The 17,568-nt window shown below is 43.2% G+C and overlaps 1 long non-coding RNA gene across 1 annotated transcript in view; it reads right to left on the bottom strand.

Annotated features, from left to right (window-relative positions):
• Positions 1 to 6,930: 6,930 nt before the first annotated feature.
• The window catches only part of LOC146789252 (uncharacterized), a 69,650-nt gene continuing 59,012 nt past the window's right edge, over positions 6,931 to 17,568 (bottom strand). The window contains exon 4 of the long non-coding RNA XR_014970041.1: positions 6,931 to 6,973. This is a non-coding gene — a long non-coding RNA (uncharacterized LOC146789252). The remainder of the gene's footprint in view (positions 6,974 to 17,568) is intronic.

A 17,568-nucleotide genomic window follows, 5' to 3' on the forward strand; every position in this document is an offset into this window, starting at 1 on the left:
GTATGTATTGTGGAACTGCCGGGCATTTTGTCAAGGAATGTTCACGAAGGCCTAAGATTAGCACAGTGCCAAAAGACAAGCCCCACCAGTAGGAGGAGTTGCTCTGGTGGGCGCAGAAGAGAAGTCAACTCCAGATCCACAAATGCTTGCTAATACCCTTCAGTCCGCGGCCCCTCATTTGATTATCCCCTGTGGGATAAAATTTGGAATAAAAGCAATGGAGAACATTTCTGTCATGATTGATTCTGGGGCAACAGGGAATTTCTGCGACATAAGATTTGCCAAATCCCTAGGAATCCAGTTTGTCCGCAAAATCAAGCCAGAACCGGTGCGGGCTGTTGATGGAACAAATCTCTCTTCTGGCCCCATCACTTGGGATACTGAAGAGATCATCTTGGAAGGTCCAGGGAGCCATAGGAGCATTTTAAAGTTTGCCTTGATTGATGCCCCTCAGTTTCAGCTCATTTTGGGTTTGCCCTGGCTCACGGAACACAACCCAAGGATTGACTGGGCAAGAAGATCGGTGGAAATGAGCTCGGATTATTGCAAGGAACATTGCTTTCAAGGAGAGGAAACCCATCTCCAGCCCTCCCAAGCAACGTTATTGGCAGAGCCGTCTTTGGTGGTCTGTGCTTTGGAGGTTCCAGCGATTCCCAGCGAATATCTGGATTTGAGAGATGTTTTTGATGAACAGGAGGCCAATAAATTGCCCCCACATAGGGAGTATGATTGTACCATAGAATTGGAACCAGGGGCACTCTTGCCGTGCAGTAGAATCTATGCCCTCTCTGAAGCTGAGAATGTACATCTGAAGGAGTATCTGGATCGATATCTAGCTAATGGATTCATCCGACCCTCTCAGTCTCCGGCATCTTCTCCTTTATTTTTCATTCCGAAGAAGGATGGGAAGCTTCGCACATGCATAGACTATCGTGCCTTGAACCAGGTGACAAAGAAGAACCGATACCCGCTACCACTGATTTCGGAACTTTTAGATCAGGTAAAGGATGCTTGCATCTACACTAAGTTGGACCTTCGCGGAGCCTACCATTTGGTTAGAATGGCTGAGGGGCATGAGTGGAAGACAGCTTTCCGGACGCGATTCGGCCTCTTTGAGTACCAGGTAATGCCATTCGGCCTGTGCAATGCCCCAGCTGCCTTTCAGCATTTTGTAAATGATATCCTTCGAGAATTCCTTGACCGCTTTGCAGTGGTATATATTGATGACATCCTTGTTTTCTCTGCTAATATGGAAGAACATGTACAACATGTGCGCGCCATTTTGAAGAAGTTGCTAGATCATCAGCTTTTTGTCAAGTTGGAAAAATGCGTTTTTCACACCACAGAGGTTGAATTTCTGGGATTCATTTTGTCCCCTGAAGGAGTGGCCATGGACGATTCCAAGGTAAAAGCAATAAGAGACTGGCCCCCTCCACAAAATGTCAAGGAAATACAAAGATTCATTGGATTTGCTAACTTCTACAGGCGATTCATTTCAAATTTTTCGGAGAAAGTTCGTCCAATCACTCTCCTTTTGAGGAAGAAAGAACCTTTCGTGTGGGGACCAGTGACTGAGGAAGCCTTTCAGTCTTTAAAAAGGGCCTTCATTTCCGCTCCAATTCTGCAGCATCCAAACATAGAGGAACCATTTTATGTGGAGGCGGATGCTTCTGATCAGGCGATTGGAGGAATTTTGTCGCAGAGACATCGGGAGACTGGCCAACTTCATCCCGTTGCTTACAGGTCACGGAAGTTAACAGCGGCTGAAGTCAATTATTCCATTGCAGACAAGGAACTTTTGGCAGTGAAAGATGCTTTTCAGGATTGGCGACATTACCTATTAGGGGCCAAGCATGAAGTAACAGTCTATACAGACCATAGAAATCTGCAGTTCCTGAAGTCAGCGCGAACACTTTCGCCACGACAATTGCGATGGTCGTTGTTCTTCGCAGATTACAACTTTGTTTTGACATACAAACCTGGAGCAGACAATGGAAAGGCGGATGCCTTGTCCCGGCTAAATTCAAGTGAGCAAAGAGAAACTTCCCGAGAAGTTCACATAATTCCTGAGGAAAAGATTATTGGGGCGATACTCTACTCAGAATTGGAAGAGAAGATCAGAGATTCCATGTCACAAGAAGATCTGGCAAAGTGGTTGAAAGAGGACCCAGAGAGAGAAAGTAGAGATGGGAAACCCTATCATCACGGAGTATTGTTCGTTCCACAGGCTGATCTACAAGAAAGAGTCATACAGCATTGTCATGATGATCCTTTGGCCGGCCACAAAGGGGTCACGAAGACCATTGAATTGATCAAACGAGACTTTTGGTGGCCCGGTCTGGAAGCTCAGGTGAGACAGTATGTGGCATCTTGTGCTAGTTGTGTCAAGGGGAAGGCCATAAGACAAGCCCCACAAGGGTTACTTCAACCTTTGCCCATAGCACCAGCTCCTTGGCACACCATCTCAATGGATTTTATTGTGGATCTTCCTTCTAGTCAGGGGTTGTCCGTTATATGGGTGGTGGTAGATCATTTCACCAAGATGGCTCATTTTGTCCCATTGAAATCCCTTCCAACTTCAACTCAGCTTTCCACTCTGTTTACTCAACACATAGTCAAGGCACATGGGATTCCAAAGGTGGTCATATCCGATAGGGGTCCTCAATTCATTTCACGATTCTGGAGAGCCTTCCTAGGCAAATTAGGGGTGGACTCTAGTTTGTCCACCAGTTTTCACCCACAGACTGATGGGCAAACGGAGAGAGTAAATCAAGAACTGGAGCAATATTTGCGCTTGTACTTGATGGATCAGGAGGGAGATTGGCCTGAGTTAATTTGGGCAGCAGAATTTGCGTATAATAACGCAGTTCACTCTTCTACCGGATTTTCCCCGTTCTTTTTGAATTCAGGTCGACACCCCAATACCTTAGTGAATAAGTCTGAAAGTCTAGTACCAGCTGTGGAAGAGAAGGTGCGTAAATTACAAGAGACTTATAAGGTAGCAACTCAGAACTTGATTAAGGCAAAGGCAACACAGAAGGTGCAGGCAGACAAGAAAAGAAGGAAGAATCCCGTTTTTGAACCAGGGGACAAGGTTTGGCTATCCACTCGATACATGCGCCTCAAGGAGAATCGTAAATTCCAGCCTAGATTTGTAGGTCCATATGAGGTAGAAAGGATGATGAACTCAGTTACAGTGAAACTCAAGCTTCCCATTAGTCTAAAGATTCACCCAGTGTTCCATGTATCATTAGTAAAGAAAAACCCCGTGGGTATGAGAATGGGTTTGCCTCCAGCTCCAGTTCACAGACAGGCTGGAGAAGAATTTGAAGTCAAGAGGATTCTAGACTCAAAACTGAAGAAAGGAGAAGTTTTCTATTTAATTGACTGGAAAGGGTTTGGTCCGGAGGATTGTTCTTGGGAGCCCAGTTCAAATATCCATGCCCCCAGATTGGTTCGAGAGTTTCATAGGACATATCCCAATAAACCAAAGGAGAGCGGAGGGGAGTTCTTGGTGGGGGGTACTGTCAAGAACGGCAAAACGTGTTCCTGCACGGTTTCCCCTGGTTCTGATCGCAAAAGAAAACTTTTCAATTACCCTTGGAGTCGGCTGTTTCACTTCCCTTCCTTCAGACGTTCCCAAAAGAAGACTAGTCTGTTAAAAACTATTACCAACAGGGCGCCCGTTCTCAGGGCGGTCTGTGGGTTAGCGGTCTAGTGTTTGACAGGCAGATGTTTGAACGTGCGCGCGTTCCCTGACCGCGGCGCACTTCAACTGTAGAAATTTGTGAGGAGGCTGTGTCTTTCGAGTCTCTCACAGAACTTCAGAAAGTATTCGTTGGGGGTTGAGAAGGATATTCTTCGCTGCTCAACAGATTCCGGAGGTGGAGTTAGAAGTCTTCTATCTCATCTCGTGTCACAAGAACTTTCCTGTTATTTCCAGTGAGTGGAAATTCTCCAGAGTCTCTACCAGCGGTGTCTTGTGGAAGGTCTTTCAAGGCAGGAACTATTACCGAGAAACAGTCATTCCTCGGTGAGTGGCCTAATGCTTAATGCGTATTGAAGCATTAAACAATTTGAGACTGCCAGGCTACTGACATTCCCTACTACGTTCCTGGTAGTAGAACAAGAAGCAGTCCCCATAGACTTCCTAAATCATTGTTTGGGGTTCCTGACAGAAATTTCAAGAGAGTACAATTCAGTCTACTGGCTTTTAGTTTCCATGAGGAACTTTCTTCTGCAGTGCCGATAACAAGAAAAGAATCTACTTCATCTCGTTGTATGTTAAATATATATATATATATATTGCTTACCACCAATTGCCGCAGCAGTAATCATCAGGTGCAGCAGTACCATCAAGCGCAGGAGCACCATCAAGCGCAGCAGCAGTCATCAAGCACAGTAGCGCTTGCTTAGCGCGGAGCACAAAAAAGGCAACTAAAAGAGAGGGGCAAATCCACAGTAGAGATCAGGTAAAGGTCAGGGCGTAGGGAGTGGGTAGGGAGTAGTGAGGGCCTTTAAGGGGACTTCCACTAATTCTCTGTTAACTTAATTCACAGATGCCAGAGTAACCACCCTAGTCCAGGAGAAGCAGGCATACTAGCCCGGGAGAAACAGGCATCACAGTGGAGTCTCTCTATTATCCCATTCCCCTTTCCCCCTTCTTGCTGGAAGTGAATTTTATTCGCTGTAGCGAGGCAGGGGAGCTGGGAAATTCTCGTCAATTGAGTCCAGGTCTTCAGTCCAGCTGTTCCCGTGGAGGAAGGGAATTTCAGGTGCGTGGTACCTTCTTTCGCTTGTCTTGACAGAGGGCTTAACCGTCTAGTTGTTCCTCTTCTTCCTCCCAAGGCTTTAGTGTCAGAGGTTTGAGCTCTTCGACGACCTTCTCGCCCTGTTCTTTTGGAGTTATTCAAAATTCCTTTAAAAGATTGGTTAGAAAAGAAAAAAAAGGAAGGGGGGGGGGGGGGGGGGAGAGATTTTAAGGAAGGCTGCCGACCTTGAGACACCTTTTCTTCTTTTTTTCGATTTTTCCGGCTTTTCTTTGGTGTTGAGGCCCAACATAGATTTTCTCTTAGACGTCCAACAATCCTTTGATGACGTATTGGTAGTAGAGCTTCGAAGTTCTTCTTGAGACCTCTCCTTCTTCGCTGTAGAAGCGTCTGTCCCTTGACTGACATTCAACGTTTTGGGCTTTTATAGAGATCTTCCTCCTGCGGTTTCCCTTTCGAGAGGTCAGAGGGGCTCTCTGTCTTGGGGCCTGCCTTTGGTTGGCGAGCGTTTGACGACGATGCTCCCTTCGGCGCACTTCAGTCCCATTTTTAGGACTCTGGCCCTTTTTTCGGTGTCTCTCATCTCCTGGCTCTTCTTGGTTGCCTGAGATTCGACGTTAACGATACTCAAGTCGGTGTCTGATACTTTTCACTTGCCACCTTCAAAGACATTCTCCTTGTCGCTAGACAGGCCAAGGACTTCAGGGACGGAGATGTTCCTTGCCCCTGCATAGTGTGATGTGCTCGCCTCGGCTTCTCTCTCACTCTCAGCGCCTAAGATGTGAACACGGCACAGGTAGTGCCGTTTTCATTTCGACGTTCCAGAGGCAGGCAGAGGTTCTACATCGGGTGTTGGTCCTTCGGTGAGAATTTGTGCTTTCAACTCAAACATTTCTCAAAAACGGTCAATGAAAATAGTGTCCTTCCCTTAAGAATTCTCCTCCGGCAAAATACTGACGAACCTTGTAACTTTTTTTTGTTCATCGTGCTGGAGAGCCTTCAGTCAAGCATCCAGACGCAGTGGCAGAAAATATAATCTAAAGATGGAGATCAACGGTGGGTGCTTCCCGGAGGCGGGTGTACAATGCCACAGGATTCACCAAATGGGGTGACATTCCATGCCCAAAAAGAAAAACAAAAAATAGGACTACAATAGCAGAGAATTCCGGAACCAGCACTAGATGACGAAATAATGCACAGCAGGTGAATCCAGAAAAGATTCACGCTGCAACATTAAAGGTATTGAGTAGAACTCCGCTTCGAATGGTATGGGAAGACCCGGGAGAGATGATATTCGCATCCTGCCATTCGCAAGCATCTCTAAAGGCTGCAGCAGGAAAAACACATAGTTTAACAAATATTATCAATGTACTAGGAAGGTGTGGTTACACCTATAGTGAATGCACTTCACCTTTTCTTGCCTGGAAAGTGGACAGTTGAGTAAATTTCCACGGTTGGACAAGGGTATAACTACTGGCACTTAAAAAGAAAATTGCCAACTCCTGTGGCTCCCATGTCATTCAGATCAATAAAACTTTGCTCTCAAAGAATATGCTGAGGAATTTTATTTAAACTTTGGACGTAGACATGTTTTCATGACAAGGTTTCTTACTCCAGAACTCTTCTGCTTTGGAGTGCTGAGCAGGTCTGAGACGAAACATTTGTGATGTACTTTTCACACCGTAGACATTAATTTTTAAAAATAAAAATTAATACACATTTGCTTAGTTGGCTTTCATTAAACCATTTTAATTTACTTTATAAAAATAAGCATTTGGGGGAAAAACTATCAATTCAAACTGAAATATTGCTTCAGTCTTCTGAGGTGACAACACTAGCTGAAGTAAAACTGCACACAACAATTTCAATGTAACTTAAAACAAAGTGGAGTATTTTATGTGTGGCTTATCACTGCAGGCCTTGCATTACCAATAATAAATTTTATAATACAGTGCTGAAACAAAAACATCAGGTTAAGAAAAGAAAGGTTTCTGCAGGTTTCTAATATCATCCTCAGGAACTGACGGAAAATTGTTCAAAAACTGTGTTGGGTGTCACTTGAGATGTCTCAGTTTTGTACCCATGTTAATCACATCTGAATTCAGATACAGGTGCGAGATCATCATAGTAAGTAGTTTGCTTTTCATGTCCAAAGCATCCGTCACGAGGTCTCCATTTTATATCCATGTTTCTCCAACTCAGCTCTGCAAGAAAAAAAAATAGAGAGATGCATTAAAATTGTACATCTATCTAGGTCTAGTACATATTCAATTTTCTTCTTACAATTCTACTCTAGCTAGGACGGGATTTGGTAGGTTCCAATATGGCTCCTTCAATAAGAATTACTTTATATAGTTTATGTACGAGCTAGCTTCATTGCTCATTCAGCACAAAAGACAAAGTTAGCTGCTTGTTACATTAAACATGGGTTAAAAGTCAGAATTTTGTGAATAATGAAATTGCTCATGTAAGAATCTCTATGTTAAGTTGCTCCTCTGATCGAAAGTGTCTGTAAAGAATTTCCTTTGGGATAAAAATTCAGCTAGAAGTACATCTGCAGTATTTTTCTTACCTGCCAAAGAGGTGAAAACTGAATCGGGTCTCCAAACGGTGATTCTACATGACGAGATGCCCAAGTCAACTTTTCTCATTTCTTATGGTTTCAGAAAAGGTACACATCGCTATCACTCTAGTACTCTTCCACCTTAGCCACACCAATAGAATATATATTGGAGCACTCTTACTAATACTTTAGAAACTAGAGCATCTAGAATGTAGCCGCTACCGACCTTCTGAGGAGGACACGTCACACTTCCTCATTTCCCTGTGTTTGCTTCCAGTGAATAGATGAACAGTTAAAGTAGTGCACAGCGCACCAAACAATCAATGGGACTGCATCACTCTCCTTCAATAAAAGCTCTGTACTTACCATGAAGTTATGCCCCTGACTCAAGCCTTGCCCCTTTGTTTATTTTCAGTACTTCCTTAAACAAAACAAAAATGGAGGCAGCCTTAGATGGGAGCCACCGAAAATCTTTAAGTTCAGTTGGACAGATGTGGCACCGCTGCTCTGATTTTATATGTCCCAAGTGCTGCCTTTGATGCAGTTAGCCATAACCTCCTGATGCAAAGAGTAAAAGAAATTGATGTGGGTGGCACAAATTTGAAATGGTTCAAGTCCTTTCTGCAGGACCACTCTTTTCCAATACACACAAAACAGTACTGTTACCAGACCCACACACTATCATGTGGGACACCGCAGGGTTCCACTCTCAACCCAACTATGTCTATTTACGTATCTTGGCAGATATTGTAGAGCCCAGGAAAACCAGAATACAGGTGTGTTAATATCTGGCTGTCAAAAGTGCAGGACGAATACAAACCGTACACTGAACGGTGACAAGACCAAAATCTTTGTGGTAGACAACCAACCCCAATTGTAGGGTCCTCATCAGTGGCATATGACTCAAGATGTGCCAGGTGTTAAGAATTTGGGTTTCTGGCTAGACAGAAGCTTTCAATAAACACCCAGATTACTAAAATAGCGGCCACCCGCTTTGGAATGCTTCGATGGCAGAGAAAGATTCTGGGTTACCTTCCATTGCCAGCCCAAAGAACAGTGACACAGGCTTTGATCCTCTCCCAATTGGACTTCGGCAACCTTCTGTATCTGGGTGTTGCCATGGGTGCTCTCAAGCTTCAGCAGCTAGTACAAAATGCTGCTAATAAAGCTCCTTCTAAAGCTGCCTAAATTCACTTCCAAAGCAGAGTTTTTGCAGGAGCTCCACTGGCTGCCAAAGGAAAAAATAATGAATTTCAAAGCACTAGGTTATATGTACCAACTACTATACTTGGCATCACCCTACAAACCACACTGCTCTCTACAGTATAGCAACTCCCCCCCCTTAGTTACTGGAGTAAGATGAACATGCCAAGGATGCTGGGCATTCTCCTAACTAGGGCCCAAACTATGGAACGCAAGGTCACAGTCACAGAGGTCTGCAAGTCTCTTTCCATCTTTCAAAAACTACTAAAAACCTGGCTGTCTTGAATAGAGAATCATATCATTTTAGAAACAAGCATTGGCATAGACAATAGGTCTCGCCTTTGGGACCTTATGTGTTTAGCCATATAACAGTTGATGTTGTTGCACCAAGGATATTGTGCTGCCTAACTAAATACTCATAAGGTCCCATAGGCGAGACCTATTGGCTATGCCAATGCTTGTTTTCTGTTAATTTGTGGTGGGATGTTTGACCCTTTTCATTTGACTGCAAGTGCCCTTCAGAGGTGGTGAAAAGGGGCAGGTACGGGAGCAGTTGGCGGCACTGACTGAGGGGGAGGGGGGCATATTTGAGGAATTACAGACTAAATTTTTGAGGCCCATATTGGGCAAGTCCACTCAGTAATCCCATGTCATATGTGGCACTTTAAACGTATCCGCCAACATCACTTTGCATTCTGGGACTTGTAGGTTAGCCGTTCCCTCTGATCAGTTTTATATAGCTCGAACATGTCCTAAGAGCATTGGAGTGCTTTACACGACCATCAGATTACATTGTACTAGGTCTGTTTCATTTTTGTAATCCTATTTTACTTATTTTTTTACAGTGAACACCAGGGACGCTGTTCAGAAATTGAGATATATATATATATATTTAAAAAAAGTAAAAGATTGGTGTGGACAGTGCAAAATAGCTTAACAAAATAGGCAAGAGCTGCAGATTTTTTAAACTATGGAACCAGGCTTCCATCACAGTATCCGCAACGGGAGTTTCCTGAGGGAGAGTGGTGGAATTTCCGTAGTTTCGGGAGATGCCCCAGAGAAGGCCTGTTTCAAAGTTTTTGTGTCTAAGAGCATTTTAACTGCGAGTCAGGGCTGACATATCCCAGGAGGCAAAGCGTAGTCGCTTAAAAATGAGAACGAGTTCAAGGTGTCACACGTATAGTGACATCATAGCTGCTCCAGAGGCACTGGGAGAGGGATGTGGCGTCACGGCCAGCGCTGTGTACCTTGGAACTGTGGTCGCAGGTTCTAGTCTCAGCACCCTGATCCGAGGAAATCATTTAATCTCCCTGTGCCTGAAAAATAAATACGTCCTTGTCTAATGTAACTGAAAGTCATGTAAAGTGCTCCAATACCTTTGGGTCGAGCTCACGCTATATAAAATTGCAAATAAATAAAGCAAGGACCTATATGGTGGAACTGGCAGACCAGGGAGGAAGCGGAGCAGCAGGGTCAGCGGGAGCAACAGCAACTCCCTGAAGCTTTATGTACAGCGCTACGAGACTGTCAACCAAGCAATCAGTGTGCTATATTAGCACAAAGTGTGACTCGACCTCGTCCTACACTCATCTCGCCCTCCTCCATGAGCTGTAAGAGGACACCAACGGGGGTACCCAGCTTTGAGTTTAGCAAGTTTCGGGCTCGTAAATGGTGGTTTCTTTCGCTGGGGTTTGCATCACAATGTAAATTGGGGGTGGGCGAGGTAAGGAGGGGCCTGGGGAGATGCAGAGGCGTGTGAAAGTTCCCGGAGATGCCACGGACTCCCCACACCCGACCGGGGGTAATCAAGCAGGAGGGAGCTTCCAATTAAACACACTACAAAATCAGAGTGCTGTCAACCATCACAGAGGGCACACACAGTGCCCAGTGTGTAATGTATGTGGACCCTCATGAGTGTGGTGAGCCTGGTAGGTTCTTCTATCTGTGTGTGGGCAGTCTGCACCCTGCAGTCCCTCAGTATGAGTAACGCCTGTGCTGCTTGTCCTATGCATAGTTTGCTTGTGGCCACCTCAGCTGAGGCCACTGGCCTGTGCCAAGGGTGGCCAGCTACCTCAATCTTGGTAACTAAAGACACTGTCTCCGGACCTGATCGTGTCATCTATACATCTGTGATTTAAGGTTAGTTAGCAATATAGGGTACAGGGGGCGGCTTTGCGTGGTAGAGGAACCCCCCCCCTTTAAAAAAACAAGTGCTCAAAGACAAGACCACAAACTAGGGACATGTGTGCAAAAAGTTCAATAAAAAAAAAAAAAAAACGCGAAAACATTTTTTTTATTAAAAGCAAGTCTTTTGTCACAGAAACCGTACGCGATAGAACCCATCTGAAATCTGCAGACTACAGACATGTGTTAATCAGCAATGTAACTGTAAACACATCCCAAGGTAAGAGGGCAGTAAAGCCAAAACAAACAAAAAATAAACGGACACACAGCGTTTCCCTTGCAGGAGCGAGCAGGGGCGCCATCAGATGTTGCCAAAGCTCGCTCCAGCAAGGGAAACGCCAAACGTGCACACGTTGCAATAGAAAGCAATGCAAAGGGTGCACGTTTTTGGGCAAAAAAGCCGATCGATTCCAAGAGGTCCCCTCCTATGCAGCGCATGCGCGCTGCGTAGGCAAGACCTAAAAAAGGACCATGTGGGGGTTTAGCGCCAGGAAACCCATTGCGGATAGCTGCAAGCTTGACAACACACTAATAATGGAAATCGATACAATTAAAAAAGATAACTAAACAAGTATTGTCAAAGCAACAGTCCTGGTCGCTGCTGTGGGAGATCGACAAGTATGGAGGAAAAAAAAATAAAAAAAGAAAAGAAAGGATGGTGCTATGACAGTGCTGGCGGTTGTTATGCCAAAGGTGTGGGCATGCGCCTGCCGAATATCTCAGCACCATCTTTTTATTTAATTACTAATCCAAGATCACATACACCACTACATAAAATAAAGTCTTGAATATCGTAACAAAATCACTTTTATAACATTTTCAAATTAAACATTTAAGGTCCTATTTCAAACCATAGTGATTTTCCAGGCTCTATGCAATAATAATAAGAAAAAAAAGTCTCACTTTAAAAAGGTAAACTACATAATATATCCTTTTGGACCCAGTACCTCTTGGAGAAAGCTAGCCACTGATAGTAATTAGGCCCCTAGTGACAACTAATGTGCCTTGGTTTAACAAGTTCAAACAAAATATAGTTAATGGTATTTTTTTTTTTAAATAAATCCAATGAAACTGCAAGTTTTAGGTTCTAGCTTCCTTGATGCTTTTTTCCTCACTATGAAGGAGCAGCAAAATGGCACTTCTTTCTATTAAAGTACATTAATAGAAACTATTTAGTGGTCAGTCATTATTAGGATACAATAATGCATTTTCTTAACATAGAGATAAGTCATTAATGCCAAAAAGAGTTACATTTCTAAATGAACACCTGAAAACGAATGGCCTACAGACAAAACCAGCACTGGCAAAGCTAATCGGTCTGGCACTGCTTGTCAATCTACTGGCATTCATTGCATTTCTTTGGGACTATCACAGAACATAGTCTGTTGGTTTTCCCATGTAGGTAGGTTTCTGAGAGAGAAATTGGATGAGCCAAGTGTTCACTGTGTGTGAAGCCCTCTAGTCACTATTTCACTTCTGCCAACTGCTTCTTAAAATGAATGCCAACCCCCACTTTACTACAAGCGCTCTAGATTCAATAACAGAAACTGCTGCTTACTTGACTGCCCTACATGAACATGGATTAAGTCCATACCAACTGGAGCGTTGCTTGGACGGTTAAGGAACGCTCCTATTCAGACACGCCAACTCGTGCAACGCCACTATGGGTCACATGATATCAGCTCTTTCCACACAATCACCCAGTGAGAAGCGATATAACACAGTTAGTGAGCTGCAAATCCCAGCAGAGAGATGGTTGCAACTCCTTTGAGCACTCTTTGCACAACTAATGTCCAGGGGGGTTGTTTAGCAAATTCCCCAGGATATCAGTGGTAGCCTCCAACTTTTGTTGGTCCCCTACCCCCTTCCCTGGGATGGTAGGAGTCTTTGCATGACGCCACACCTCTTTCAATTGCCCCCTCCTATGCCTATTGATGATGCACTGTAACACTAAATGGCTATAGGACCCACCCTCTCTACAGGCCACGACCACCCCAAGGTACCTCCAACATGGTGAAAATTTTCCGAAGGATGACTGGCCGGCATATTTGCAGATGTGTAAATCATGTGATACTATAATATAGTTCATGTTAACTTATTGCAACTGTCATAACAAAAATGACTTCTTACAGGACAGGAGAAGGCGAACACAAAGTCCGGCTGAGCAGACTGAAATAAAAGGGAAAAATGCTGCATTTCCCTACTTTATTTGATCCGATTCTACTTTAAAAGGTCTCTTCCTCAGCAGTCTCCAGCGAGCTGCTGTGGACCTCATGCAATGCTCAAAGCATGGATCTATAAAAGCTGTAAAAATTATTAAATGCAGTGCTAAATGCAGTTAATGCACTTGATGGGATGAAAGAAGTAAAGTGCTGATTAAATTGGAAGCTATTTTACATTCATGTTAAGAGGTAACAATACACCCTTCTAATTAATCAAAAGTTTGTGAAAACACCTATTGGTTCAGATTGTATTTATCTAGGAGAGCTGGTTTTCAAACTCCAATCAGCAATTTCTAAGGTTTCATTTCATAGCTTTTGTTTTAATAAATTTCTCCATAAGATTTAAAATTGTTCTTTTGAACAGGTTACTTACAGGAGAAGAATCAGATGCTCGAGATTACTATTAGTGAAATTGAACGTTGGTAGTTTAAATCTTTCTTCCTACAAATAACTTATTTATAGTGATATGCGAGGAATTTAGTAGCAACAGTTTACAAGTTAACCTAAGGCAATCTGATTCCTTGATAGTATAAGGATCGGATCTCTTAATGATTTTGGAAACGGGAACATAAATTCCAACTAGATCTTGTAAAACGTTCCTTTTTTTTTTTTAAGCAGTTTGCTTTTTATTGCATTACCTTCAGGTTTTCACTGTGTATACTTAATACCAAAAACACATTCTCACCAACAAGGGGAAGAAAAAAAAAAGTCTATAAACAAGCTGGTGTTTGCAAAGTTCTGGTGGTAAAGAGCATGTAGCAGTTTCCTGTTTCTTTCCTTTCAAGGCCCACTTCTTCCTCAGATCTTCATTTAATAGAGAATGGCGGAGACCCTTATCACCTCTTCCTCAAAAATCAAGATCATGAACTGAGAGTGGACAGAGCAAGGAGGACCCTCACTACCCGTTCCTCCCTTCGAGTTTACTGATGGGACTGTTGTCAATATGGGAAGGATGGAGGCCCTGAGAGTCTAGTAAGTCTTCCTTATACTATGCACTTGATATGGTCATAGATAGCAAGATGGCAAAGTTACCTTGCCACCCTGTTGCCTATTTCACATTCCACTGGATAAAGGACGTTTCTGGGTTTAGCCAGTCATCAGTAGAGAGCAAAAAGTAGTAAGGAGCAGAGAAAAGTCATCAGGGGTTGCTGATGGGAGGGAGCACACTGCCTCTCATCCCAGCACAGTTCACCCCATTGAATCCTGTTAAATGCAGTACGCTTACTTTCAAGTTGCTGAAGTCTTTTCTCCGCTTCTTATTAACTTTTGCTCTCTACTGATGACGGGCTAAACCCAGAAACACGTGTCTAGAGATAACAGCACTACCTGCACCAACTTTGGTGAAAGACTACAGCAACTTTGAAAGTAAGCGTACTGCATTTACCAGGATACAATGGGGTGTACTGTGCTGGGATGAGAGGCAGTCCCCCCCCCCCCTTCCCCATATGTTTTGTATTGGACTAATTTGGTACAATTGGGATGGTTGGAGTTCTTGCACAGGTATCTAGGATACTCCTAAAGCAATAGGGTAATCAATGAGGTTAATGGTAGCCAGAGATAACTGTCTTCCCCCACTCTAGCATATCTCTGTAAGCCGCTCCTTTAGATTTCTCCTGTGCTTCTTGAATTAATATTGAAGCAATGCATCTTTTATCTTTAATATCCAGTCCCCTGCATGACGTATTGAGCTCAGGCTGAAACTATGAACCAGTTCTAGCAGGTCAGGATGTGATCGAAGGGAAAGCTGCAATTATGCAAAGATAAGACTGAAAACTATTATCCCACCCATGCTGTGCTTCATGCTCGAGTCAGAAACCATCGACCTGCATTACACAATAAGAAACGTTAATGTCCTAAACGGTTATTTGGAGACATGGCTACCAGAAAGAGAAATGCAATGTTTCAGATTGTCGTGTCCCAAAAGTTGATTGGCCATTTGTGTAAGCCATCTGCCCGTAGGAAACAATATGAAGAAGTACCTCTCATACAATCACTATTTACCAGAATCGGTAAACAACTTTACAAGGTTAGGTTGGCCTGCATGCAGAGAACATTACCTGAACCCCTAATAAGCTTAAGATTCCATTTACCCACACAGCCTCTAGCCCTTCAGCCCTTTTAGTGCTAGTGAGGATTACAATATGGTTACCCTAAATTGAACTGGTTAAATGGCAACACGCTTCTGCACATGGAATAGCATTTCAATTGGACATTACAGCAAAGGGTCTACAAATGACCTCATCCAAGCAAGTAATTACTTTAAGAGTCAAATGTTGCATCCAATTACCTTACAAAAACAAAAAACAGATGTTTAATACCTACAATTACAAAGGTATTATCACTGCTGGCAATATAAGCAGGATCAGACATGAGTTTAAAAAATCTCAACTGTGCTTTTGATTTAAGCATGGCATGCAACAGAGGGCTCGGGCTAAAGATATAACTATCCATATGCACTTAAGCAAGGCTGCTGATTTTTGGTTATGAACTATTAACAAATACACCAATGCTAGGTTATGAGAGTGAAATTCATTAATGGGGCTCGGATCGCATCCTCTGTTTTGGAAGCCGTCCCCATAAAATACCAGTATCTGTCATACACATATAATCCGATGATTATTTCACAATACATTTTTGACAACATAGAAGTAGACATTATACTAAATACAGTTACCATCTTAACTAATACAGTTCAATCAGATGAAAGCAAAAAAATTTAAATAAAACAAGAAAACTAGTAAACAGAGAAAAAAAAACCTACAGGAAAAAAAGAAGGGAGGGAGAGGAGTAAGAAAGACAAAAGTAGAAGAATAAAGAGACCCCCCCAATCCTATTTAGGGGCTATTGGCACTCATATCCTCCTTCCATCTATATATGGACCCCCAAATGCTTTTCCCTAACATTCTCCCTTTTTTACCCTTTCTCTCATAAATCCCTTTTTCAAGGTTATAAGTAGCTAGTAGCCTGGCAAGCCATTGTTGGAATGTTGGAGCAGCTTGATCCAGCCAGACTGAAGTAATACATATACGCAATACCGCCATGGATAAAAAGAGAAAGTGGGGAGAAGAATCTTGTCCTCCCTTGCTGTCTATCCCCAAAAGAATTATAGCAGGAGTAAGGGAGATCTTAAGATTCAGCGATTCACCCAAAAAACTTTTCAATTGACCAGATTAGGGCTTAGAGCAAGATGAGAACATAGAGATCAGCTCAGCATCAAAGTTACTACAACGGGGGCAATTGATACCCCGCTGTCTCTCCTTCCTCCCCCCCCCCCCCACCATTATGCAATCTTTGCTGGGGTATAATACAAGGAAAAAATTGTTTTATAATACTGAGCTTGAAGCCCCGCAGAGCAGAGGACAGACTGGCCCAGCTCTAAAGAATCACTAAAGCTTTCTTGTTCAATGCTGTATTTGTCTGTCCATTTCTTCCATTGCTTCTCCAGATCGTCTTGCTTTAGAAGAGTTCAGCGTGTATCCGCCGGATAGTAGACTCTTCCCCTTCTCTGACAATATCAATAATTTTATTTTCCTTGAAGCCATTCAGCCCACCCTTTTTCCCCACCTAGAAAACTACGTATTTGCAGATACTGAAAGAAATTTCTCTTTTCTATAACGTAATCGTTTTCAATTTCAGAGAAAGGGCGAATTCCATCTGGACCGAATAGATCACCTAATTTCCGGATCCCATACCGCTCACACAAAAGTGGGGTTTCTAAACAGCTGTGTATAAAAGTTAATTCTCCGAAGACCACATTTTTTCCTGACCGATGGCCAGATCTTAAAACGCGGCCATCAAAGTCTTAAATCTAGTTTTTTTTTAAATAACTAGGCTGACTGAATTTCAAACAATTCACAGCATCATCTCCCAGTAGTAACTTCTACACTTCAAAAGACCCAGTCTCAATCCATGGATCTATAACCTTCCCACCCATAGGCCCACTCATATATTGAAAGGCAGCCGCCCAATAATACATTTTTAAAATCGGGAACAGCCCAGCCCACTCTTTCCCTTGGAAGTAACATATAGCTCAGGGCTCTCCTTGTTTTCCTGTGTGCCCATATAAACCTATTTACAAGATGTTCGAGGGCCACAAACCATTACTTCTCAAATTCGAGGGGTATGGCTCTAAATAAATAAAGTACTTTTGGTAGGAACACCATTTTCACCACATTACAGCGTCCAACCAATGACAGATGTAAGTTATGCAATCTGTCAGTGTCTTTTTTTGCCTTCCCTATTACTGGTTCGATATTTTGCTAAACCACCTTTCCCAGGACTGACATGATTTCAATGCCTAAATAGATAGCTGAATCAGTCACCCGTGGATCATCTAGATCAGCCCCACCGTTTGTAACTATCTGTGTCTTAGATCTATTTAATGCATGCCCGGAGACTGGGCCAAAGGCTTGGGCTTCTAGCTCTGTAGCACCTAGGGCAGTTTGAGGATTAGAGGTGACCACAGCAATATCATCGGCATATGCCAATGTTTTTGTTTCCAACCCATGATATTTAATAGGGGTAATTCCTTTGCTAATATCCAGTTTTCGAATTAGGGGTTCAATATACATGGCAAACAGAAGTGGTGAGCACGGGCAGCCCTGCCGCGTGCCGCACCTGATTGACA

Source organism: Triturus cristatus, chromosome 10, assembly GCF_964204655.1.
Source record: "Triturus cristatus chromosome 10, aTriCri1.1, whole genome shotgun sequence".
Taxonomy (NCBI): Eukaryota; Metazoa; Chordata; class Amphibia; order Caudata; family Salamandridae; genus Triturus; species Triturus cristatus.